Below are 24,102 nucleotides of genomic sequence, written 5' to 3' on the forward strand. Positions count from 1 at the left end.
ATGGCCCATGTCTGCTGGTCCTTCTCTCCCAGGTTTCGTTGCTTTCAGCTTCTGGCGTCAGTGCCTCTCTCAGCTCCTGTGGGTCCTTGATTTTCTGGAGCTTTTCTCCCTCGGCTCTCTCCAAACTTCTCAAAGTGTTTCTCTCTGAGCTCTCTGGGCTTTTTCTGTCTTTTATCCTCATAAAGGACTCCAGTAAAAGGATTAAGTCCCACCTTGAATGGGCTGGGTCACATCTCAACTGAAACAACTTAACCAAAAGATCCCGCCCATAATAGGTCTGCACCCACCAGAATGGATTAAAAGAACATGACATTTTCTGTGGTACATATCAGCTTCAAAACACCACACTGAGGGTGTCTGACTACAATGTAGTCTTAGTGATCAAATGTTAGCCTGATGCAGCTATGAAGGATCTTCAAGGGTGGCCTGGAGATACCTGCAAATGAGGGTATATGGTGTGTGATCTTTGAGTGCATGCATCCAAGGACAGATAAATGCATGTGCACCGGTGGGCTCACACCGTGAATGCATGTGCATGCCCTATGTGGTCTCCTCCTTTTGAGTATGGGTAGGACTTACTTCTGACCAAAAGAAGCATTGCTGAGATGTCACCCCATGATGAGGTACACACACACACACACACACACACACACACACACACACACACGGCTTGGTCTTGCTAGCAGGGACAAGAGTCTCCTTGCAGCTTTGATGAAGCCAGCGGCCACGTTGAGGAAGCCCATGGGGCAAGGAACCGACGGTGGTCCTCAGCCAGCAGCCAGCAATCCTTGGAGGAGGCCTCTGTTACACAGCCACAAGGATGAGAGTGTTGCCAACAACCTGAATGAGTTTGGAAGGGAATTTTCTCCCAGTAGAGCTTCCAGATGACAAGCGAGCCAGCTGATACCTGGATGCGGCCCTGGAGAGATCCTGAACAGAGGACCCAGTTGCACATGCCTGGACTCCTGACCCATGGAATCTATGAGCTCATAAACATGAATTGTTTGAAGGCACTAAGTTTGTGGTAATTTGTTACGCAGCAATAGAAAACCAATATAGCTGGGGCATATGTGAGCGTGTGCAAGGTATGTGGTTACTTGGGGGGGGTTAGATAGGTATACAGATATGGATTTGGATGGCATGTGTTTGAGTGTGGGTTTGTGGGTTTGAACGTGTGTCTGGGCATGTGACTGGGTCTGTGTGTGTGTTGGAGTGGCCAAGGGGCGTGAATGTGTGTGCCAGGATGTCACTGTGTGTTTGTGTCTATGCATGAACAAGCGTGCATGTGTGCACATGTGTGTGCAGTGCCCCCTTCCCCATCTTCTTTTATTACTTCCTCCCTGGGTTTGATGTTGTGGGCGAATAAAATTTAAAGAGCTCTAAATTTTTTTAAAAGAGCCCTAAAGGGAGTGGAGCTTTTTGTGCCTGAGTCATTACCAGAAACACCTGTGAACTGTTGATTTTAATTGGGCCGCAGCTGTCAGGTTGTGGAGAGGGAGGGATTGGTCCCTCGGCTTGCCTGTCCCCAGCCCCCACCTCCTGTCAGATCTTTGAGTAGGCAGGAGGGGAGGGAGGGCGGGATGCCCCCTTGAACCTCTATCTGGCCCAGTGCCCTCAGTCCTCCCAGGAGGCAGCAGGAAGGGGCCAAGTGCTTTGGGGAGAAGCGCTGGGCCTGGGTGTAGCCTCAGGCTTTGGCTCTCTGCCTCGCTGCAGGGCTTGGGTCTCCCGTCCACCTGTCTCTGACTTCCCCGTGCCAGGAATCACCCACCTGAGACCTGGGCACGCCCACTCCTGCACCTGCGTGCGCACACAATAGCAAGTGTTAACATAGCACTTACCATGTGCCAGGCACTTTTTAAAAGCACACTACATTCTCGCCGTCCCTCACAATCAATACTCACAAACTTGAAAAGACAGTCATGTGTGCACACACACAATTAATTACAAATGCAAATGTGCACCCTGGGGCACACACGTGTATCCACCACCCACACATAAAGCACATACCTGCTCATTCACCCTCAAACTCAAACATACCCACATCCTTCCTTGAACAACCACACAATACACAACAGCCAGTTACATTAGCCACCGATATGGTAATGTGCGCACAATCTCAGAACCCTACCACAAGCTCACAACCTTAAAAACAGTCAATGCACAGACCCCACAGATCTGCACCCCAAAAACACATACCTGCACTCTCTCACAGATCTGCAACCCCTCCCAGATCTGCACCATCCCAGGTTTGCACTCCCTACAGATCTGTGTACCCCCAGAATCTGCAGGCCCCACGTGGATCTCTACTCCCCACATATCTGCACCTCACACACATACCTGTACCCCCTCACAGAGTCATATACCCCCCAATCTGCAACAGATCTTAGCCCCCCCCACAGATCTGCACCCCCCCCCCACATCTATGCCACCTCACAGATCTGTGCAACTTCCACAGACCTGCATAACCCCACAATCTACATTCCCCATAGATCTGCACCCCCAACATAGCTTCATGCTTTCCACAGACCTGCACCCCTGAGAGACCTGCACTCCCTCTCACAGGTCTGCACCCTCCACAAATTTGCACCTCCACATAGATCTGAGCCCCTCTCGACTCATTCCCTGAGGGCAGAAGCTCTGTGTGCTTCTTTTTTGGGCGCCACAGTATGCAGCACACAGATGGCCCGTGGTGGGGCCCATAAAGCTTCTGCTGCTCTCAGAGCAGCTGGTCTGCAGGAGCTGGCCGAGGTGGCACCTCTCAGGGCCCCCAGGAGATGGCTGAACCCTGTCCACCATCCACCAGCAATCCGGTCCATTGTCTATGTCCATGCCAGAAATAACAACCTATTTCCCACTGTAACAAAGGTGACATAGGACATTTGTGTGAGCCACTTTCTCATGCCATATGCAAGCACTTGCTGAAATGCCCACTCCCTCTCTTCCACTCAAGAAGTCGCAACAGAAAGCTGGTGAGTGGGAGTGATGTCCTTATACAGAAGACCCTAAATCATCTGGCATGTGAGTGCCGCCCAGGGACCACCACATCCTTCATGGTCACCCTTAACCTTAACAGCTAAACAAAACCATTGCCCCAATCCCACAAATAGCAGGATCCAGCCTCGCTCCTGCCCTCACTCAGCTCTGCCCCTCTGCCACCTTGTCACACTCCTTCACTCTATTTGGAGAAGGGGATTGTCTTAGGTTTGTTCCTGACCCAGTCCACGTTGCAGCCTGTTCCTCTGAGGGCGCCGTGTCTGCACGCCTAGCTCCCACACTGGCCATTGCTCTCCAGGCAGCCAGGCACAGCACGGACCCCGCTGCTGCCATCTCCTTCATTCCCCAAACAACAGTTTACTCCAGGCAGTTGAGTGTGACAGACTTCGGTGGGTGAGTGGAGCTTTTCATGCCTGAGCGGCACGTAGCACTTACCATGTGCCAGGCACTTTTTTAAAGCACGCTACATTCTCGCCGTCCCTCACAATCAACACTCACACACTTGAAAAGACAGTCACGTGTGCACACACACAATTACAAATGCAAATGTGCACCCTGGAGCACATGTGTATCCACCACCCACACATAAGCACATACCTGCTCATTCACCCTCAAACTCAAACATACCCACATCCTTCCTTGAACAACCACACAATACACAACAGCCAGTCACATTAACTACCGATATGGATAATGTGCGCACAATCTCAGAACCCTACCACAAGCTCACAACCTTAAAAACAGTCAATGCACAGACCCCACAGATCTGCACCCCAAAAACACATACCTGCACTCTCTCACAGATCTGCAACCCCTCCCAGATCTGCGCCATCCCAGGTTTGCACCCCCTGCAGGTCTGTATACCCCCACAATCTGCAGGCCCCATGTGGATCTCTACTCCCCACATATCTGCTTGAACTCCAGGTCCAAGCAGGAAGCAACTTTGCATGGAAGTCAGACAAATTCGCCCCTGGAGAGGCATCAGATGTTCTAGCCATGGAGCACATCTCACTGACTGCCTCATTGCAGCCACCTCTCTCATAGCGGGGCACGGCTCTCTAGACCTTCTCCTTTTCCAGAGCCCACCTCCTCCTCGATGCCTGGGGGCAACTCTGAAATCCCTCTTTACAGTAGAGTCGTTGGACTCTTCCCCGACTGAACTCCTCCCTCAGGGCCTTGCTGACATGACCAAGCAGGCCCATGAGGGTGTTTTCCTAAATAAAAGAGCGGTGCTCTCCCTAGAGAGCCTCTACACCCTTCTAGGCCAGCCAGCATCTGCTGTCGCCATCTTTCATGAAAGCAGTTTTTCCTGTGCCATTACATCAGAACAAGTGACTTGCTACACACCAGACAAAGTCAAGATGTTGAGAAATGCCGATCTAAGTCATTGAACCAAGGCCACGCTGGGTGTTAGAGAAGAAACTGGCATGTGAACCCATATCCCTATCTACAAGAAGGACGAGCTAGTCTGCACTCAATGAGAGGCTGGTACGATACCAGAAGGGAGAAATCAATGCTGAAAATTGTGTCATAGGGGCCGCTGCCCTAGAGAGACGGGCTTGCCTCTCCCTCTCAACCGATCATCAACCCATTTCATTCATTCAAAAAAAACCCTCAGCGATTCCTCCCCCTCTGGTTGAAGGGGAAGAGAAGAATTAGACCCCAAAGAGCTGGTGGATGACAGAGCTAACTGCAGTGCAGCAAAAGCCATGCAGTCGGGGAGTGGGGGATCTCTGAGTGCTGGGATGAGAGGGGCACCCACAGGATTTATGAAAGGTCCTGGCACTTGCAGTGCGACCCTGTCTTTCTCTTCTACCAAGAAATTACACTAGAGGGCAAGTGAGAGAGGAACACAATTCCTGGCAAACACCCCTCAAACTCTTGTGAGTTGCAGACTGGTGAGCCCCATGGCAAAGTGGGCCCCTGCCCCCCTACGCTTTGGTCCAGGCCCCTCAATCTCCCAGCCATCTCTGAATCCATCACCACCACCCCCACAGCTACCTCCTGGCCATTCTCTTTTCACTTATTCTGCACTAGAGGAGCTTTTTTGATTGATAGATTTGGGAAGAATAAACTGGGCCTGGTGCTTCCCTTTTCCCCTGGGAGCAAGCGGCCCACAGAGGGTGCGAATGTGCCACTGCCCGTCTGTGCCATCAGAATGTCCCCACTTCACAACCTCCCTGGGGATGGGTGGGCCTTATTCTGGGGTTCAGCTTACAGGCCCATTTGGTGTTCACCCAAAGCGATGCCCCTCACCTGGCATAGGTGACGTTTGGCACTCGTTCATCAGCCTTGGTCTTATTTCTTAAATTGATCAGGACTCAGGTGGGGAAGGGAGTGGTCCTTCGTTGGACTTTATCAAGAATCCCAACAAAATGCACCACCGCGTGGCCCTTCGCTTAAACGAAAAGTCCACCCCGCCTCTTCCCTTATCTCCACATCCCGCACCTAACCCGTCCGTCCGGGTCTATCAAGTCACCTTCACACTTTCTCTCAAGCCTCACCCCTTCCCCCATCACCACGCTTTGCCCAGGCCACTGTCACCTCCTGAACAATCACCTCAGCCTCCCTGCTGGTCTCTGCATCTAATCTCTCTGTCCCTTGTCCTCTCCTCTCCTGGATAGGTGACAGGCTTTCAAAGAGAGCCTGTCTCTTTCCCAGGGACTCACTCACTAACTTGGAGAAACTTCCACATTCTATTTAAAGGGGAACATTCCTCATGTCTTCCCCCCCTTTTTTCTTTCTCACTTTCCCTCCGGACAAGGAGTCTATTTTTATTTTAGTTCATGGAATTTGTCTTTTAAAATAATTAACCACCTTCTTGCAGCAATTTTTCTTCACCCAGGAATGCAAAATCACATAACACATTGGAATATTTTTTAACACCCACTTTAAATTATGCAGTTGCTGTTTTGTGATAAATATATAGCTTGGGGGAAGTTGGGGTCATGTGCCTGGATCTGGACTCCATCCAACCCAACTCACAGAGGAGGTCATGGGTGTGGGGAATGGGGTGGGGAGTGGCCAAGGCAAGAGCTGCCTTAAGCTTTTCCTTCCTCTGCAGATCTAAGACCCAGAAAAGCCCATTCAGACAATCCATGCTCCCTTCTTGGGACAGATGCTGGAGATGCCTAATCTCATTTCATGCTCCCAATAATTCACGAAGTAGGAATTAGGACCTCAATTTCATAGATGTGCAAAATGAGGCTCAAAGTGGTCAAGAAAATTGCCCCAGGTAATTTGGCAAGGCAGTGGACTCGCAGCACTGCCAGGCAATCCAGGGAGAGTGTCCTAGTCTCTTCCTGGCGATTTTATTATGACTTACAGGTGACTTCTGTATACCTTTATCTTTCTCCTCAAATCTCTGACTCTCTCTCTCCTTCTCCTCATGCTCATTTAATGACCTCACCTCCTTGTTGCACTAAGAACATGAGGCGACCAGAAGAGAATTAGCTCATCTGGTGGTGTGTTGGGAAAATATTTAACAACAGGCTCTCTGGATAAAAAGATCCCGATTCATAGCATTTGCTGATTTCCATTGTACAAATGTTCCCACCATGGCCATTTCGAGCTGCCAGCTCACAAAATTCCTGAAAATTTAGCCTTCCTTCCTTCCGGTTGGCTCCAGAGCACCAGCAGGCTGAATCCTCCAACCTTCCTGCATAAGTGTCATCTCATATTCCCTATCTCCCTTGCTGTCACAAAGGTGAACTGCCCCGTGCCTTCGTGAGGCCAGGCCTGCATAGGAGTGTCCCAGACCCCATCTTTCTCATCCAGCTCCTGCTTGTCATCTCCTCTCCTTCCTGAACCAATTTCTCTCTCCACTCAATCCATCCCATTGTCATGCAACTACGCAGTGATGCCCTCTAGAAAAAAGCTTTCCTGTCAGTCCATGTTCTTATCCAGATACCAGTTCATTGATCCAAATCTCCTTTTCAAAAAAGCAAAAATTCTTCAAAAAGTTGTCTACAGTTTCTGACTCCACTCCCTCCTTCTTCATTCCCTCCTCAGCCCACCCTTGTCAGGCTTTTTACTTTACCACGTAGGGGGACATTCTGGCCAAAGTCATCAAGAGTGGCCGGGAGCAGTAGTAACTTTCAGCTCGTGGCCTCTGCCCTGTGGACGGGGTTAGACTCAGGCCATGAGCCTGTCCACCACACCTGCCAGCATGACCTGCCAGTCCGCCAGGACCTGGTCTCTGCCGGCTTCCCCTGCCATCCTCCTCCCTCCCTTGCTCCCACCTCGCTGGCCTTCTTTCAGCTTCTCAAGGGAGGACAAGCCTGCTTCTGTCTCCAGACCTCTGCCCTTGCTGTTCCCATTCCCGGGACACCCTTGCCATTGGCCTTTGTATCTGAATTCCCCCAAGTTTCTGCTGAAATGTCATCTTCCCTGACCACCTGATCTAGAAATTATCCCCCCCCCCCTTTCCTCTGTGTCCCTTTTTCCTGCTTTATTTCTATGTATAGATCTTATTACCATCTGGCATGTTATATGTTTATTTATGAATTTATGGCAGAATGTAAGCTCTGGGAGAGCAAGGGTTTCATATTTTGGTCACTGATGTATCCTCAGTGCCTAGAACTGCGCATGGCATATAGTAGGTGCCCAGTAACTGTTAACTGAGTGAATGAATGAATGAATGAATAAAATGGTGAGCTAAAATCTAAACCCAGATCTGTATGATTGCAAAGCCTTAGTGCTTTCTCTGCCACACGGCCTTCTCTGGAGCTGTTCCTATGTGCCAATGGCTGCAGAGAGCCACTCTTCAGATTTGTTTGTTCTGTGTGGTCATCTTAGTCTTTTTTTTTTTCCCTTTTGTGTACCTCTGGTTTCTCTCTTGCTTAGAACTTTTCATGATACTTACGGCCCTTAGGGAAAAACTCTAAAATCTTAGCCTGCCATGCACAGCATGCATCTCCTTATCCTAGCACCCTCCCCTAGCATTACCCTTGTCTCTTGTCCTTACCAGGTGCACCCCATAGACAGACGATCATTTGCAACTCCCCAAACATACCAGGTTGCTTATGGGCTCACCTGGATAACTCAGCTTGATATCACCCCTGCCCTGATTTTCCACCCCATGGGTTGCATCAGCTGCCATTTCTGGGCTCCCACAGTCCCTTGCACTGCCCACCATGTCCCATGGGTCATGATGCATTGGGATAATTGTTTTTTGTATCTCCCATTCCCCTCATTAGACTGGAAAGTCCTCGAGTTCAACTGGGCCTGAATTTCTCTGCGCCTCCAGCTCAAGACCTAATACGAAGTTAGATGTTCAGCATATGTCTGAGATAAAAGGATGCAGGGAAGAAACAGGTTGTCGAGGAATTTCTTCTTGGTGCTAAAGCCTCTCTGCTTCTTACTGTCTCCTAAAACAGCACCTGAGGGTGAATGCCATGACAAATTGTGGACTATTAGGACATTTGTCCTGTTCTCTGGCTAAGGGTGAGAGTTCCTTCTGAGCCTTTTCTGGGGATCTAACTGTATTATGAGAAACTGAGACCACCAAGAGCCCGTGGGTTTAATCCTACCACTCTTCAGTATCTGACCGTGAGCCTTGTTGACAGCTCACCTGCCTACCATGAGAGTCAGTTTCCCACTGATGAGTGGGCATGATAATCTCTGACCTGTTATGGGAATCACCAAAAATAATGGATGGCTAAGTGCTTTGAAAAAAAAAATCAGTTCTGATCCCTTGAAGGAATTATATGAGGTTATGTCATTGTTATTGAATTCTAAATGGCGATGTAGAAATTATTTCCCCTGAGTATGGTATATATTGCTGTTAAATAATAGAACTTTCCTGATTTGGAATACTCGGGGGGAGGGAGCTCTTGAATTAGTGATAAGGCCGAATTATGGGACATTGCAAAAATTTTATTACTTTCAATTAATGTGAATTAATGACTAACCTTGTATTGTCAAGACATGGTCCCTTAGGAGAGGTGATTTAATGAACAAATAAGAAACTTTAGTGATTATGCACTCATTTTAAATAAGGGGGTTCTAACCAAGTGGTTTTAAAAGTGCCGGAAAAACTTTTTCTTAAAAAAGCTAAGCATCTTCCCAGTACCATGGGTTTACTTGACAAACCTTTTCATATTCTCCAACCCAGTTCAGGTCATGAAAAATTCAGTACAAGCAGGATTTTCAATCATTGAAGTTTGGCTATTCCTATCATGACAGGCTGGGGATGCAGAGCAGCAGTGCCAGTAACCGGCAAACTCATGAATTGGCTGGGACCCCCCAAACCTGCAGATGGATGAAGAGTCTGGGCTGGCATCATGGCCAACAGACCCATTCCCCACCACACACAGACGCACAACTTCATACACACAGCCACTCCTTATTTGCATCTGCCCTTACATCCTCAATTGCATGTGGCCTTCCATAAAAGTCACACATGATCACGTGGCTCACCTACTTCTCACACTCACAGTCATGCCTACAAGCAGTCTTATGCCCACATACGCCAAGTCACATCAAGGATAACCACAAAGGCTGAGCATCCCGATTGGGATTCCAATGCTACAGTAGAGATAAAGGGTACCAGAGAACTGACCTCAGGCCTCACAGGGTATGCTCCATGTGTGTCTCTTCCCAATCCAGAGTTGTAAGACCACCTCTCATCTGACCTAAAAGAAGAAATGGACTTTCAAATGTAGGCATTCACTCCACTTCTGAAGAGGGGATAGAAACTTGAGACAGGAATCTCTACCTCCAACTTATCAAAAGGAGGAGGCAAAGCACCCCAAGAAAAGAAGATCAGAAAATATGCATTAAAAAGCCAAGAAGGTCAACAGTAATGGTTAATATGTATTAGGAACTCATGATGTGCCCCTGCATTAAGCACTTGACGGCATTTTCTTCTTTGATCCTTGCAACAATCTCATAAGGAAGGAGTCATTATTATCACCATTTTACAGATGAGGAAACTGAGGCTAGAGAGGTCAAGTGACAGTCTTGAAAACCCATAGCTGGTAAGTGATGTTCCAGGATTAAATCTAGGTTTGCCTGCCTGTCTCAAATATCTGCCCTCTTAACCAAATTTTGTCAGACATTCAGAAGAGGGACTCAAATCAAAATAAAATCAAAGAGCACAGGGAGTGGAAGGATGTTATACTGAGTAGGGAAATAAAGAGGAGGAATCTGGTTGCTCTACAACATTCTATGGGAGGAGGAGGGAAGCCAGGTTTCCTGGGAGAGCTTTGAACATTATGGAATCTGCAGATAACTTAAAGGAGTTACAAGGTGATTGGAACTCCCCTTTTGAGAGACCCAGAGTCAGATGCTGAAACAATAACTGCTGTCACTTCATGGAACATTTATTGAGATAATGAGAAACACTTAAGGAGAAATATCTTCTTCGATCTCCCAATAACTCTATGGATGAGGCACAATTACTAACTTCACTTTACAGATAAGAAAACTGAGACTCAGAGAAGTAAAGTGACTTGCCGAAGTCATAAAGCTGGTGAGGATCTGGAATTCAGACCCAAGTCTGACTGACTTCATGTCCCTGCTCTTTTTCTGCTATGCTGTGTACCCATCTCACCCTTTTGGAATATGTGTTGAGAATCCTCACAGCTTTGATCACATCCTGGCCTGGAGTAATGGTTAGCAACCAGGAGATTTGGGGGAACTGGTACTTCTTCTTTCCCTTATTCCTACAGATAACTCAGACTGTAAAGGAAGAAGAGCCTAACATCTTTTCAGGTGCTATTGAAAATATTTGGACTTCTGGATCTATGAGACTAGAATGATAGGGAAGCTTAGTTCTACAATTAGTGGTTGAAACACATTATCATGTTTTGTTCTTATTTTATCATAAATGTATTTATTAATCTGGGCATTTTGGACCCAAATACAAAGGAATTCAATAGAGCATCCAGGAGGAAAAAGAGAAATACTTTTAACTACCTTGGGACCAATAGCTCTGGTTCTATAACTGCATTTTTTAAAATTAATTTTTAAATTAAAAAAATCACAAGAAACACAAACATCCTTAATATAGGATCATTCCATTCTACATATATAATCAGTAATTCACAATATCATCACATAGTTGCATATTCATTATCATGATCATTTCTTATAACATTTATATCAATTCAGAAAAAGAAATAAAAAGGCAACAGAAAAAAATTCATACATATCATAACCCTTACCCCTTCCTTTCATTGATCACTAGCATTTCAATCTAAATTTATTTTAGCATTTGTTCCCCCTATTATTTATTTTTATTCCATATGTTTTACTCGTCTGTTGTTAAGGTAGATAAAAGGAGCATCAGACACAAGGTTTTCACTATCACACGGTCACATTGTGAAAGCTATATCATTATACAGTCATCTTCAAGAAGCACGGCTATTGGAACACAGCTCTAAAACCTCCAGGATAAACTCTCGACTCTGTTTGGAATCTCTCAGCCATTGACACTTTATTTTGTCTCATTTCACTCTTCCCCCTTTTGGTTGAAAAGGTTTTCTCAATCCCTTGGTGTTGAATCCCAGTTCATTCTAGGATTTCTGTCCCACGTTACCAGGAAGGTCCACACCCCTGGGAGTCATGTCCCATGTAGACAGGGGGAGTGTGGTGAGTTTGCTTGTTGTGTTGGCTAGAGAGATAGGTCACATCTGAGCAACAAAAGAGGTTCTTTTGGGGGTGACTGTTAGGCCTAATTTTAAGTAGGCTTGACCTATCCTTTGTGGGGTTAAGTTTCATATGAACAAACCCCAAGATTGGGGACTCAGCCTATTGCTTGGTTGTCCCCACTGCTCGTGAGAATATCAAGAATTCTCCACTTGGGGAAGTTGAATTTTCCCCCTTTCTCACCATTCCCCCAAGGGGACTTCGCAAATACTTTTTTTTTCTTTTTTTTTATTTATTAATTAAAAAAAAATAAAAGCAAACAAAACATTAAGATATCATTCCATTCTACATATATACTCAGTAATTCTTAATATCATCACATAGTTGCATATTCATCATTTCTTAGAACATTTGCATCGATGCAAATACTTTTTTACTTACTGCTAGAAGTGCATTTTAAGCCTGATGATAAAGGTCTGAGAAAAAGTCATGAAAGCCCTGAGTACGCCCCTCAATCTTCAGAACCTCTGAAAATATCACAAAGAGTGGTGAGTGTGTGTGTGTGTGTGTGGGGGGGAGCATCTAGCATTTCTTTTGGGGAACAAAGGGGAGAGATTTTAACGTTTTAATCAGCACCGCGGACAGCGGCCACAGCCACCATGACTTGGGGAGCTGTCCTGGGCGCTAGTGCTAACAGCTGAGAACCAGACATTTATATAAACAAACAAACAAACATAAATAAATAAATAAATACTAAACAAACAAATAAATAGATGTCTACTATATGCCAGACACTATTCCAATGCTGTACATGCCATCTCGTTTAATATGCCCAACAGGTCTGCAATGTAGGTGTCATTTCCCCCATTTTACGGATGTAAAGACTGAAGATCAGTGACAGGCACAAATCTGTCCAAGTGCATGCAGCAGCTGATAGAGCTGGTATTTGGATTGAAAATAAGCTGCCCATCTAGTCCCTCCTCCATAGTGCCTCCACACATCCCTAAAGACCTCCCACTCCCCATTCTCACCAGATTGGGGAGTCCATCCTGGATCTATCCAGGACATCATCAAATGTAGGTGATCTTGGGCTGGTCCCAGTGAGGGGCTGAGTTATGAATCCTCTCTGGCACCAGAAGCAGGGCATCTGGGAGATTGCAAGCCACAAATCTGCCTTCCAAGGCTTCGGTCAGGAAAAGACAATGGCAGCCCTAGCTGATAAAGGGGAGCAAGTATCATACAGGCCATCTAAGACGGAGACACAGAAATCTCCACCCATAGGCTCTGATTCTCCATCCTAGAGCCATTTCAGACAAGCACAGATTAGGGGTCTTTGGCAGCATTTGCCTTCCTCTCCACGTGGGTGGTGCCCAATTGACTTGTAGCACCACCTGCTCCCTCAGCCCCATTACCAAGCCTTCACACATGCTTCAGGGAAAATGAGACTGAAGAGCTGGGCTGAGAACTAATTAAGAAAATCCTTGAATTTGGAACTTAAGAATTTACATACTTTTACCACAGAAAATATGGAGCTACCTAAAAACCACCATCCCTTTTAAGAATCTCTACTAAGAGCCAGGTATTGCAACCTTGCAATGAACTACCTCGGGTGGTTACAATCATCTTCATTCTTGTAGCTGACAGAGCTAAGATCCAGAATGGGGAAGGGACTTGTCCAAAGCCAGAGCTGGTAATGGGTCAGAACCAGGATGAAAACCCTCATCAGCATAGTTCCTAATCCTTGCTCGCTCTGTCCCAGGGAGGAGTCTGTTGTTCCCCTGAAGGCCAAGTGCCTAGGACGTGGGAGAAGGCCTGAGCTTGAGGCTGGGCAGAGAGGGCTATGGGAAGTTTTTCTCCCTCTCTCGTTAGGTGCACAGTCACCACGGTTGAGAACCTACCTCGAGGGGAAATTACTTGGGAATCATAAAAATCAGTGACATTTCCCAAGACTCTTAGATTTATTTGGAACTGTCTGTAAGGACATGGAGGGCTGTGGCTTCTCAAGGAAGGAGCTGAAGCTGGGAATGGCATGAAGCCAGGCAAAGGAGCGCCTTAGAGGTCAAGCCAAAGGCCAGGCACCCACTCTAGTCTGAGGGACCCTAGCCTCATGGTGTTGGGGTCTTTCTTTTCTAAGCCCCTAAGCTCCTCTAAGTCTCTCCTGGCTCTCCCAGACCCTGTGACAGTCCTCTCCGTTCATTCTCCTCAGTCTCTTTCAGAAGAACGCTCTTCTCATGGCCAGCTCTGGACAGATCATTCTCTTGCTTTAAAAAGTTACCTCTACAAGTCTCAGTTTCCTCGCTTGTAAAATAGAAATAGAAATAGTGATAGCTACCAAGCAGGCACTTGCCTGGTTCAAGAGGGTAAGATACGGTCAGTGGTTTTGGCTGGGCAAGCCCCAGGCTGCCATGTGGTCCCAGGACAGTGAGCCTCTGCCCTGGGTCTGGGACAGCATCTGTGGGTGTACTCCACAGTCTGGTTGCCAGGGAAGGGAAAGCTGAATTAATGGCTGCTCTGGTGGCTGCCCTAAGCTTTTGAAGTTTTGTGCTCTGCCCCCTAAGAAGGCCCGGTCTCGCAAGTCTCAAAGCCTTACTCAAGGTTTATGTTTACTTTGAAATCCTTTTTGTTCCACTCTAGTTGTGATGAATCAATTGCAAGTCCACAAACATTCTTTATCGTCTCATTTTTGGAACTTTGCACATGCTACCCTCTAGCTAAAGTGCTTTTCTACTGATTTGTATGGCTAATTTCTATTCAACCTTTGAGTTCAGAGCGTAGCTTAGACTCTCCTTTCTTCAGGAAGCCTTCCTTAACCTTCAGGCAGGGTAGGTATTACTACTCCGTACTCCTCAGGCCACTGTTTGAACTGGGATGCAGGGCACGTTGGGAGATGAATGGAAGATGAGGCATGAGAGGTGGGACTCATTGCCTTTTGTCCATAAGCCACACCTGTGGCTGGAGGGGCATCTGGGAGCTGGAGGAGTCAGGGGCCAGGGCTGGGAAGCACTCCTCTGATGGCAACCTGCCTGGGGAAGGGCCCAGGTGTGGCACTTTGTGATCCTGGCCCCAAGGGTGGCTCTGCTTACCTGGCAGATGGGGGTGGAAGACAGAAGTCTGTCCCCAGAAAATCTGAGCCACCAACTGGCGGGTCTCAATGCTGCACTGCCCAACCCCCAAACGCTTACCTACAAAGAGGGGCAGAGAAGGGAAGGGTGGGAAATCTGCCCTGGAACCAGAACTAAGCCTAGGACTTAGCTTGATGTATTCACGTCAGGAAACTCAGCATGTGGACTATAATTAATACGTGCATCAATGAATCTGCTAGTATCTGTGTGTTGATGTGCATGCATGTGTCTTTGTGTCTCTGTGCACAAGTATGCCACCTGTAGGAATCTGTGTGCATGAGGGTACCTATAGCTGTGCATCACCAAGTCATGCTCTCTGATACACAATATGTGACCTGTGTGTACATTCACAAGTATGCAATGTACACAATTGTGCTCTAGCAAATAGTCTAAGGATTATGCAGCCTGGCCTTGGACTTCCATCCACCAGAGTTCAAATCCCGTCCTGGCCACTTTCTAGCTCTGAGACTTGGGCAAATCACTTCGCTTCTCTGAGCCTTATTTTCCTCTAAAGTGGGGATGAAAATGATAATGCCTTCTTGACTGATTTTTGCAAAGATATTTTTAAAAAGCAATATGGGTAGAATACTTAGCACAGTGCCTGTTTGTAGCAAGCACCTGACAAATATTGGTCATTACTATTTTCATTATGTGTTCATAGGTTCGGGGTTGTCTGTGAGCTTATGTGTGTCCAAGCAAGGGTTTATGTGCCTGTCTGGGGTTAAGTATGTAGTCTCATGTGCTTACATAAGAGTGGGCATGTGTCTATATTTCAGTTTTTATTTTTTCTTTTTAATTTTCAGTGATTCCCTGGAAGCTCTGAGCTCAGGTGCTAGGACAATCATGAGGAATGATATTTAAACTTCTACAGTTCTTTCAAATCCTTCCCTCCTTGAACCCTGGTCTTTGAAAAGAGATGATTATCCTTTCCCGAAATCAGATTTTGGGTTATTTGGAACCCAGACACACACACTAACCCCCACCCATGCCCAGATGACGTGTGCTGGTGCATACACGGGTATGTGGCTGTATGCCCCGTGATAGGCCGTGGCTCACCTGCAGAGCCCCAGCCCTAAGCTCAGCAACCAAACAAGGTGGGTCCCAATGACAATTGGGCGACTCCATCTTGACCTAGGAAGGGCTGGAAGTCTCTTCAAGCCAAAAGAATCCTCAGCGTGTCAGCTTGAAAGGGCAGGTCCCAAATCCTGCCTCCACCTTGGGGGCTCTTTTTACAGCAGGCACCTCCCAGCAAAGCGTGCAGGCCTGGGGACCGGGAAAGCCTTTCCCCTCCCCTCGCCCATCAGGCAGGGTAGGCCTGCCCTTGGCCACATCTTCTCTGAGCCCCTCGTCTGAGCCTGGTCCCTGCCGGGATTTCCCTAGAGAACAGGGGAGAAGAGGGGGTGCCGTGCATTTTAAAAAATGGCAGACACAAGAAATTGGTGAAGTGGGGTCGGGGGACTCAAGCTCATCACTTGGAAGAGCAAACTGACGTCCACGCATTTATAGTGTTTTTGTACGGGAACTGCTTTTAGGGAGTATAGTCAAAGCAAGATTTATTTTGAACATCTGTCATGCCTGCAAAGCTACAAAGTTTGGTTCCCAGCTCCTTGTCTCGGGAGCTGTTTATTTCTTATCAGCCTGCTCTTCATTCAGGTCTCTGCGGGCTCTCGAGTCAGCGTCCTTGAGAGCATTGCTTCAGCAGTTTACCACATTAGCAGGGCACCGTGTGCCTATGCCTCGCGTCCCCAGTCCACCCCGTGACACACCAGTTTCTGCAGTTTCCTACCGGAAACTGCTTAGGCAGAACGTTTCTACCGTAAGGCCAGATTAGGTAAGGTGCAGCCCAGGCCAGACCTCGTTCCTCAGAGACCAGGGGCCTTGCCTCCACGGGTGCTTGGACGCGGCCTTGCCAACTGTCAGAGGCCTGCTTCATGTAAAGCCTGACCTGGGCCCCAACAGGTCCCCAGCCCTGTGCTGCGACAGCGGAGGCTCGGGTCTCGTCCCACCCTCAGGGAATTGCAGACCCCACCCAGGCATCCTGGGGCGCGTCGCACGGCCCAGACAATTGTGCGGCATGACTGGGGAGGGGAGTAAATCCAGCCTGGGGGGGTTCGGGGAAGGCAGAACCTGGCCTGGTGAAATCAAAACGCAGACAGTGGACCAGGGAGTTGGGCAAGGAAATCTAAGTTAGCGCTTAGCAATTTGACAAAGTAATTTTCTGTCTGTTGAATTTAATCATAAAAAAATTGGGACTTTGTATGTCTTTCTTTTAAAGTCATATTTATTAGGGCTATAATTTACATACAGAAAAATTTGCCCTTTTGGGTGTACAGTTTTAGTTCACTCAAGATATAGAGTATTTCCATTACCCCCTGTGGAGTCCCAGGGCCTGGGCACGCCCCCTCCCTCTCCATATTAACAATGTTACTGAACGTAGCCCCCATGTGACCCAGACAGAAGCTGAAGGTCAACACGTTTCCTGGGGGTGGCGGTGGGGGGAGAATGCACAGATGGTGTCATAAACCAGGCATTAGAACTCCCCTCCCTTGATGACTGTTGATAACAAGTCTCCAGGTCCCCGTGTCAGGAGACCCGGCCGAAACTCTGTTCTCACCCTCTCGTCCTAAACCCTTATAAGCTGTCCCTGGCACACCCCTCTCCTTTGCAGAGCACTGACCTCCATTTCCCGGCCAGCCACCTGCAGGAAGAACCTTCTCCTGTTCGAAAGTCCTAATAAAATTTATGTCTAACGCCGTGCCTGACGTGCTCTTTGGTCTCAGGGCTGCCCCGACACAAGCCCTCCAAGAGCTGGGCTGGAATACCCCCCAAAAGTTCCCCTGTACTCCTTTGCCATTAGTGCCCCCTCCCCAAAACCCAGGTCTGGAAACTACTGCTCTGTTTTCATTCCCTATAGTTTTATTTTCTCCAGAATGTCATATAAACGGAATCAGAGAATGTAGCCTTTTGAATGTGGTTTCTTTCATTTAGCATAATCATTTGAGATGCATCCATATTATCATGTATAGCAGTAGCCCTTTCCTTTTCATTGCTGAGCAGTATTTCATTGCATGGATGCACCACAGTTTGTCTTTTCACCACCAGTTTTTGGTGATTATGAATAAAAACACTGTAAACATTTGCATACAGGTTTTCGTATGGACATATGCTTTCATTTCCCTTGGTTAAATACCTAGGAGTGGGATTGCTGGGTCTTTATGATAAGTGAATGTCCGTTGTTTTTATAAGATACCACTAAACTGTTTCCAAGGTGGCTATATCTCACTTTGCTTTTTTTTAGTTTCACTTTTTTCTAGACGTTCATTTTTATTGTATTTTACAAAAGCATTGGTGTACAATGGATCAGAAAAAGAAAAAAGCTGACCCTACCCCACAGTTAATTTGAGAAGCACTATTTTGGGAAAAGTCAGGAGATGAAGCAGTAGGGGAAAGGTTTCCTGGCAGAGGACAGCTTGTGCAAAGGTCCTGAGGAATGAGAGGGCCTGGTGTACTCAGAGAACTACAGTTGAAACTTTTGGCTCAAGTGGAGTTGGTGAGCTGTGAGGCTGGGAGCAGGGGCCAGATGTTAGCGGCTAAGCTGGGACTTTATTCAGAGTGGGGAAAGCCGCAGAAGAATCTTAAGCAGGAAAGGAAAATGATTTGACTTACATTTTAAAAAGGCCCCTCTGACTGGGGAATGGCAGCTCCCTAGAGGCAGGGAAGCTTCCAGGGCCAGAGCTGAGGAGGCAGACACGGGCAGTGGCAGCAGTGGGGGTTTAGAAATAAAGTGGACAGGATTGGAGGGAGCTGTTTATTTCTTATCAGCATGCTCTTTATTCAGGTCTCTACAGGCTCTACGGCCCAGGCAATTGTTTAGAAGTAAAGTGGACAAGATTGGAGGGTGGGATGGATGTGGGTGGACAGTAAGGCTTTGATTAGGGGGAGGAGGACTGGTTGTCCTGGCGTGGGCTGGGTGCCTCTTTAAGGGAGGTGATGGAAGGGGGCGGGGGCCTGTGGAGGTGGGAGTCCTGCTCGGAGAGGAGACCTCTCAACCCTGTGGCCGCCGGCCCGGCCTCCAGGAGTGCTTCCCCCGCCCCAGTCTGAAGCTGATTCAGCTGTCACTCTGGCGGGCCATGCCTCCGAAAGGCCCGCAAAGAGCCAGTGATCTTTGCAGGCCTGGCCAGCCTATTGTCCCACTGGGATTCGGTCTTTGCCAAGAGTTACAAAGAGCTCAGTAAAGAACCAGCTCTGGGCTTTGTGTAGGGAAGAAGGTGGGAGGAAGGGAGCCTTAATTCAAGGCTCGGCGCAGCTGAAGACCTTGCTTTCAGCCTTCCTCTCAAGCCTGTGCGGGTCTTGCAGTGTTTGCGCTTGTGTGCTTGTGGCTCTAAGTTGTGTGAATATGTGAGTGCATCTGGGTGTGCGTGCATCTGAATGCACTGTGTGTGTTGATACACGTACAGGTGTTAGATATTCTCACTTTGCCCCTCCAGATCCACTCTTCAGCCTACTTTGTGCCCCTGAGAGGCTGGCCCTATGGACCACACCCCCCAAGCGCCTCCCTGTCTGGCTTCCAGGTGGATTCTGCCAATGGGAGGCCTGGGCAAGAGATGAAAGGGCAGGGGCAGTGGCTGCATTTTTCTCACTGTCATAATTTCTGCTGAGCTGACCTCTCCAAAGCCTCTTCGGGGTTCATTCCCCTTGATCCTTCAGGGTACCGATTGTGAAGGGCTCCCAGTTTCTGCTAGCCCCAGGAGCTTTACTAAGGTATGCTAGTTTCCCTTGACCCTGCCCTCCCCTTTGTAAATAGTCCCTTTATTAAATTTGTTTGTGCCAATTGTTTTCTGCTGGGGTCCTGACAGATACAGCAAGTGTATACATCTGTGCATGTGTGCACATGCACTAACTGTCTCTGTAGGTGGGGATGGATGTGGATGACCCATTTTCACTTCTGTGTGTTATTTTTGCACCTGTGTGCACATGCTTTGTGCATGTGGGCACCCTATGTGTGTACACGTGGCCATGGGCACATATGCATGCATGCCCACGTGTGTATGCTCATGTGTACATTTTTTTAGTGCATTTCTATGTGTTCGTGGGTGCACATTTCAGCTGTGTGTGTCTGTGAGTGCATGCTTTTCTGGAATTATTGTGCGTAGTTATGCATGTGAGTGCTGGCAGAGCCAGATGAGAGAGGAGGGCTGATTGTTGCAGGCCCCAGCTCCTATAGGCTCCCAGGCAGCCAAGTACTACAGAGTCGCTCCTCCCAGGCTCCCCCTGGGGCCTCTTAAGGAGCTTTGCTTATCCAAAGGGATCTGCTCCCAGGAGTTCAGCTTGTTTTGTTCAAAAAGCACCACCAGGGGGGCCCTCTCTGCCTCCAGCATTATCCTTTGGGATGCCCCCCTGTGCAGGCTGGGCAGAGGTGACCTGCTTTGGCTGCAGTCTCAAAACCTCAAGTCACTTGACAGCATCAGACAATGTTCAGAGAGCAAGACCCACCCTCCTGGAAGGGTTGATATCTTTACGCCATAAAAGGCTCATGCCAGCAAGACATGAAACTCAGAAGATACAAAGAAAATGATCAACAGATTCAACTCTCTCTATAAAAAAACACTTTCCACACATCTATGTGATGATATTAAGAATTACTGACTGCATATGTAGAATGGAATGATTTCTAAATGTTGTGTTAGTTAATTTTTTTTTAATTACTAAAAAAAAAAAACACTTTCATGCAGTGAAAGGAATCAAACAAGTCAAAAAGACAAACTGGCTGGAAATAATTATCTGTCATTTACATTGTAGACAGAGAGTCATATCTATAACATGAAAGAGTTCCTGCAAGCAAATAAAATAAAATAAAAGCAAACCAATCATAAAATGGGCTAAATGTATGGTCAGGTATTTTAAAAATATATATCACAAATGGCCAATAAACAAATGAAGAAAGTTTACACTCACTAGTAAGAGGGAAGGTTAAAACTAAAATGCCTGAGAAACTCCTTTTTCCCCAATAGATTTACTAAACTAAAAAGACTGATAATATTCAATAACAGAGAGGATGTGGGGAAATGAGCATGCTCATAGGCTACTGGTGGGAATATACCGAATGTCACTTGGGGCCTAGCAATTCGTACTAAAATATAAAGTAGGCATATCCTACACCTCCAAAATTCCACTTAAAACTTCTATCCCCTTAACTTACTAGCACGTGTGTGTGAATATGTCTATAAAGTCATTCCCTAAAGCATCATCAGAAATACAAAAATATTTTAGAAGCAACATAAATGTTCTTTCAGAAGAAGTGTGGCTGGATAAATTGTGGTATAACTATACTGGCGTACAATGACCCTACTGGAAAAAAATGAGGTGAAGGTGTATATTGACATAGAAAGATAGCCATAATGTTTTCCAATATGTAAAGCCAAATTGAATATATTTAATGTACAACACGTATTAGATAATCCCACTTCTGTTTCTGAAACAATTCTGTATGTATAAATGGACAATATTTCGAAAATTATTAATGTGCTTTTCATTTTTTATTTCGGAGCATATGATCTTTCCAATGGTTGGGGTGTTAGTCAAGGAATGGTATGGTTGAGAATAGGGGGGCTCTGGCCTCTACTTCCCACTTTTGCCTCAGCAAGAGATCACCTGAGGATGCCACCCACAAAACCTGGGCTGTGGTAGCCAGCCTCCAAGATGACCCCAAGTGACCACCTTCTTGGCTGGTCCCTGTTGGGTGACAGTTCTTTGTGGACTGTTCACTTTTCTGCATGACTTGTGAGCAAGGCTCTGACTGCCCACTTTTCTGTGTTATGTTTTCAAGGATATTTGAAAGATAGAAGATATTTGCTTCTTCTGGAGCAAAGGGTAGCTCTGATTAGTGACCATTGTAAAAGACTCAGGTTCCCTAATCTCAGCGTTCCTCTGCTTTAATGCAGCCCGCTGCATGTGGAGGTGATATCTGGCCCTCTTCAGTCACCCTGGTGGAAACGGGGGCTTGGGAAACAGGTACAAAAAATACTGATACTCTGGCTACAACTATTGCTGTGAGTAATAAACTGTCCTTCATCTCTGACCCAGGAGTCTTGTATCTTCTACCAGCATCCCGGAAACTGGGGCAGCTTGTAAAGAGGGTAAACTCTCAGATTGTACATGGTCTTGACAGTTCTGTTCTACGTTGAGTCAGGGCTGACCCATGTGGCCAAGAGAATAAGGCAGAAGTGATGCTATATGACTTCAAGGCTAAGTCATAAAAGACAGTACAACTTCTGCCTGGCTCTCTTGGGATGTTGACTTTTAGATCTCAGTCACAAAGCTGTACGGACCCCAGGCTGCCCTGTAGAGAGTCTGCAGAGAGAGAAACCGAAGCCAGCCCCAGCTTGCCAGAAATGTGAGTGAGCCACCCTGGAAGTGGATCCCCAGTCCCAGGTAAACCTTCAGGTAGCAGCAGCCCTGCCCTGGTCAGCATCTTACTGCAATCTCAGTAGTTACCTCAGCCGGAACTTCCAAGCCAAGTTCCTCCCAAACTCCTCGCCCAGAGAAACCATGAGAGGTAGTAAACGATTATTGTTGTTTTAAGTGTTCATTATGCAACGTAGGGATCAAACACTAAGGCCCAGGCCTCACCCTCTTGTGGCAGTGTTATCCAGTGGAGGGAGACTCTAAGCTTTCTCGTGCTGCCCTCTAGGCCTGTGTGGTGTGGAGGCTGAGGTGAGAGCCCACCGACCTGCTAAGGAGAGCAGAGAGGGGCTGGGCCTGGGTTGTTGAACTATGGGCTAGATGGAGGATGGGAGAGGCTCTGGGCATAGTCTGAAAATTACAGCAGCCTCAGACTTCAGCCTGATGACCTATAGGATACACAGCAACCGAGGGAAAGGGACATGGCCCCAGAGGCTGGAGGAGGCAGATGGTGGCACTGAGCCCAAGACCTCCAAACTCTTTCTAACCCACCAGAGGTCACCTAGGCCAAACTCTTCCCCATCTGCTCCCCAGACAATCAGGCACAACCACTAGAAAAGAAGCGATTTGGGGGGCCTGGCGCTGCATGATGGAACAGTGTGAATTACTGAATTGGACGAAACTCTGAACCACAGAGGGCTCGAGTTCAACTTTTGTCCTAATGACTAATGGTTTTGGAGATGGGAAGATAAAATAATGTTTGTCTGCATCTCCAAGTTGTGATGGGAATTAAAGTTTGTGACCCTGTGAGAAACACACACACACACACACACAAGCCCATACACATAAATAGAAACACACATGCACATATAAATAGATTGAAAACTGTCTGGAAGGATCCATGTTCAATTGCAAATAGTGATTATCCCCTGAAGAAAGGAATGGGACTGAAGAGGCAGGACTGTGTGTATAGAAGGATTTTTAGATTTTACTCTTTCTCTTTCTTTGTTTATGTTAACTAACTAACAGCATTTAAATCTACTACAACTGTCTCCCTCAGGTTAGCTAGATCTGGGTTCAAACTCTGGTTCCATCACTTACTGGCTGTGTGCTCAAGGGCAATTGAATACACCCACCTGAGCCCAAGTCCTCCTGCCTGTGAAATGGGAGACGCTGACAGGACTGCCTTCTGAGGCTTGTGCCAAATATATAATGAGACAATCCATGCAAATCACTCAGCACGGGGCCTGACACAAGTCAATTTTAACTTCTCAGTCTAGCAAATTCTAACATGAGCACATACTGCTTTTGTTTAATGGTTCTGAGAAATTTAAACAATCAGAAAAATCCAAAGTATAAAAATCTCTCATAATCACATGACCTAGATTAACAACAAATAAACTTTTTGTCAAGATTTGCTTCAATTTTTTTAAAAATCACACAAGTAATATATACATAGGTTCTCCCTTCCAAAAATGAACCCAAACATTCCAGATAAAGCTGAGAGCCCCCTGACCACGCCCCAGGTCCCACCCCTTGTCTCTTTTGCCTGGACCAGCAGCAGCAGCTGCTGCTTACTTCTAGTCTGGGTTTTTTCCCAACTGCTGCCCCCGATGCTGGGTAGCGGATGGCCATACTCGCCCCCCACCCCCTCCCCGAGTCGGACACACACCATGGATGGTGCAGATGCAGAGGGATGCCTGGAGAGAAAGGCAGCAGGAGGTGAGCAGGAGATGAGCAGAAGCTAGGAGGCAAGAGAACCTATAGGAGAGAGCTACCCAGAGAGACGGAGAGGAGAGAGAGGGCAGCTAGAAGCTGTGTCAGGCTCACGAGGGGGTGCAGGCGCTGCTATAGCTTCCTGACGTTTGGTTAGCCATGGTCACTGGCAGAGAGTCACACAGCCACTTGTGATGTCACCCACACAATCAGCTCACCACCCAGTGCCGCCAGTACAAGCTCAGAGTCACATACAGTGCCACCAGCACCGTCCATG

At 47.2% G+C, this 24,102-nt stretch overlaps 2 long non-coding RNA genes across 2 annotated transcripts in view; both read left to right on the forward strand.

Annotated features, from left to right (window-relative positions):
- The first annotated feature begins 1,043 nt into the window (after positions 1–1,043).
- LOC143660044 (uncharacterized) lies at positions 1,044–9,787 on the forward strand. Its single transcript, XR_013163822.1, has 3 exons — positions 1,044–1,085; positions 8,193–8,439; positions 9,604–9,787. It is a non-coding gene; the product is annotated as an uncharacterized LOC143660044 (long non-coding RNA).
- A 12,206-nt stretch (positions 9,788–21,993) lies between these two features.
- Positions 21,994–24,102, forward strand: part of LOC143660045 (uncharacterized) — a 31,392-nt gene continuing 29,283 nt past the window's right edge. The window contains exon 1 of the long non-coding RNA XR_013163823.1: positions 21,994–22,139. This is a non-coding gene — a long non-coding RNA (uncharacterized LOC143660045). The remainder of the gene's footprint in view (positions 22,140–24,102) is intronic.

Source organism: Tamandua tetradactyla, chromosome 2 (genome assembly GCF_023851605.1).
Source record: "Tamandua tetradactyla isolate mTamTet1 chromosome 2, mTamTet1.pri, whole genome shotgun sequence".
In the NCBI taxonomy this organism is placed as follows: domain Eukaryota; kingdom Metazoa; phylum Chordata; class Mammalia; order Pilosa; family Myrmecophagidae; genus Tamandua; species Tamandua tetradactyla.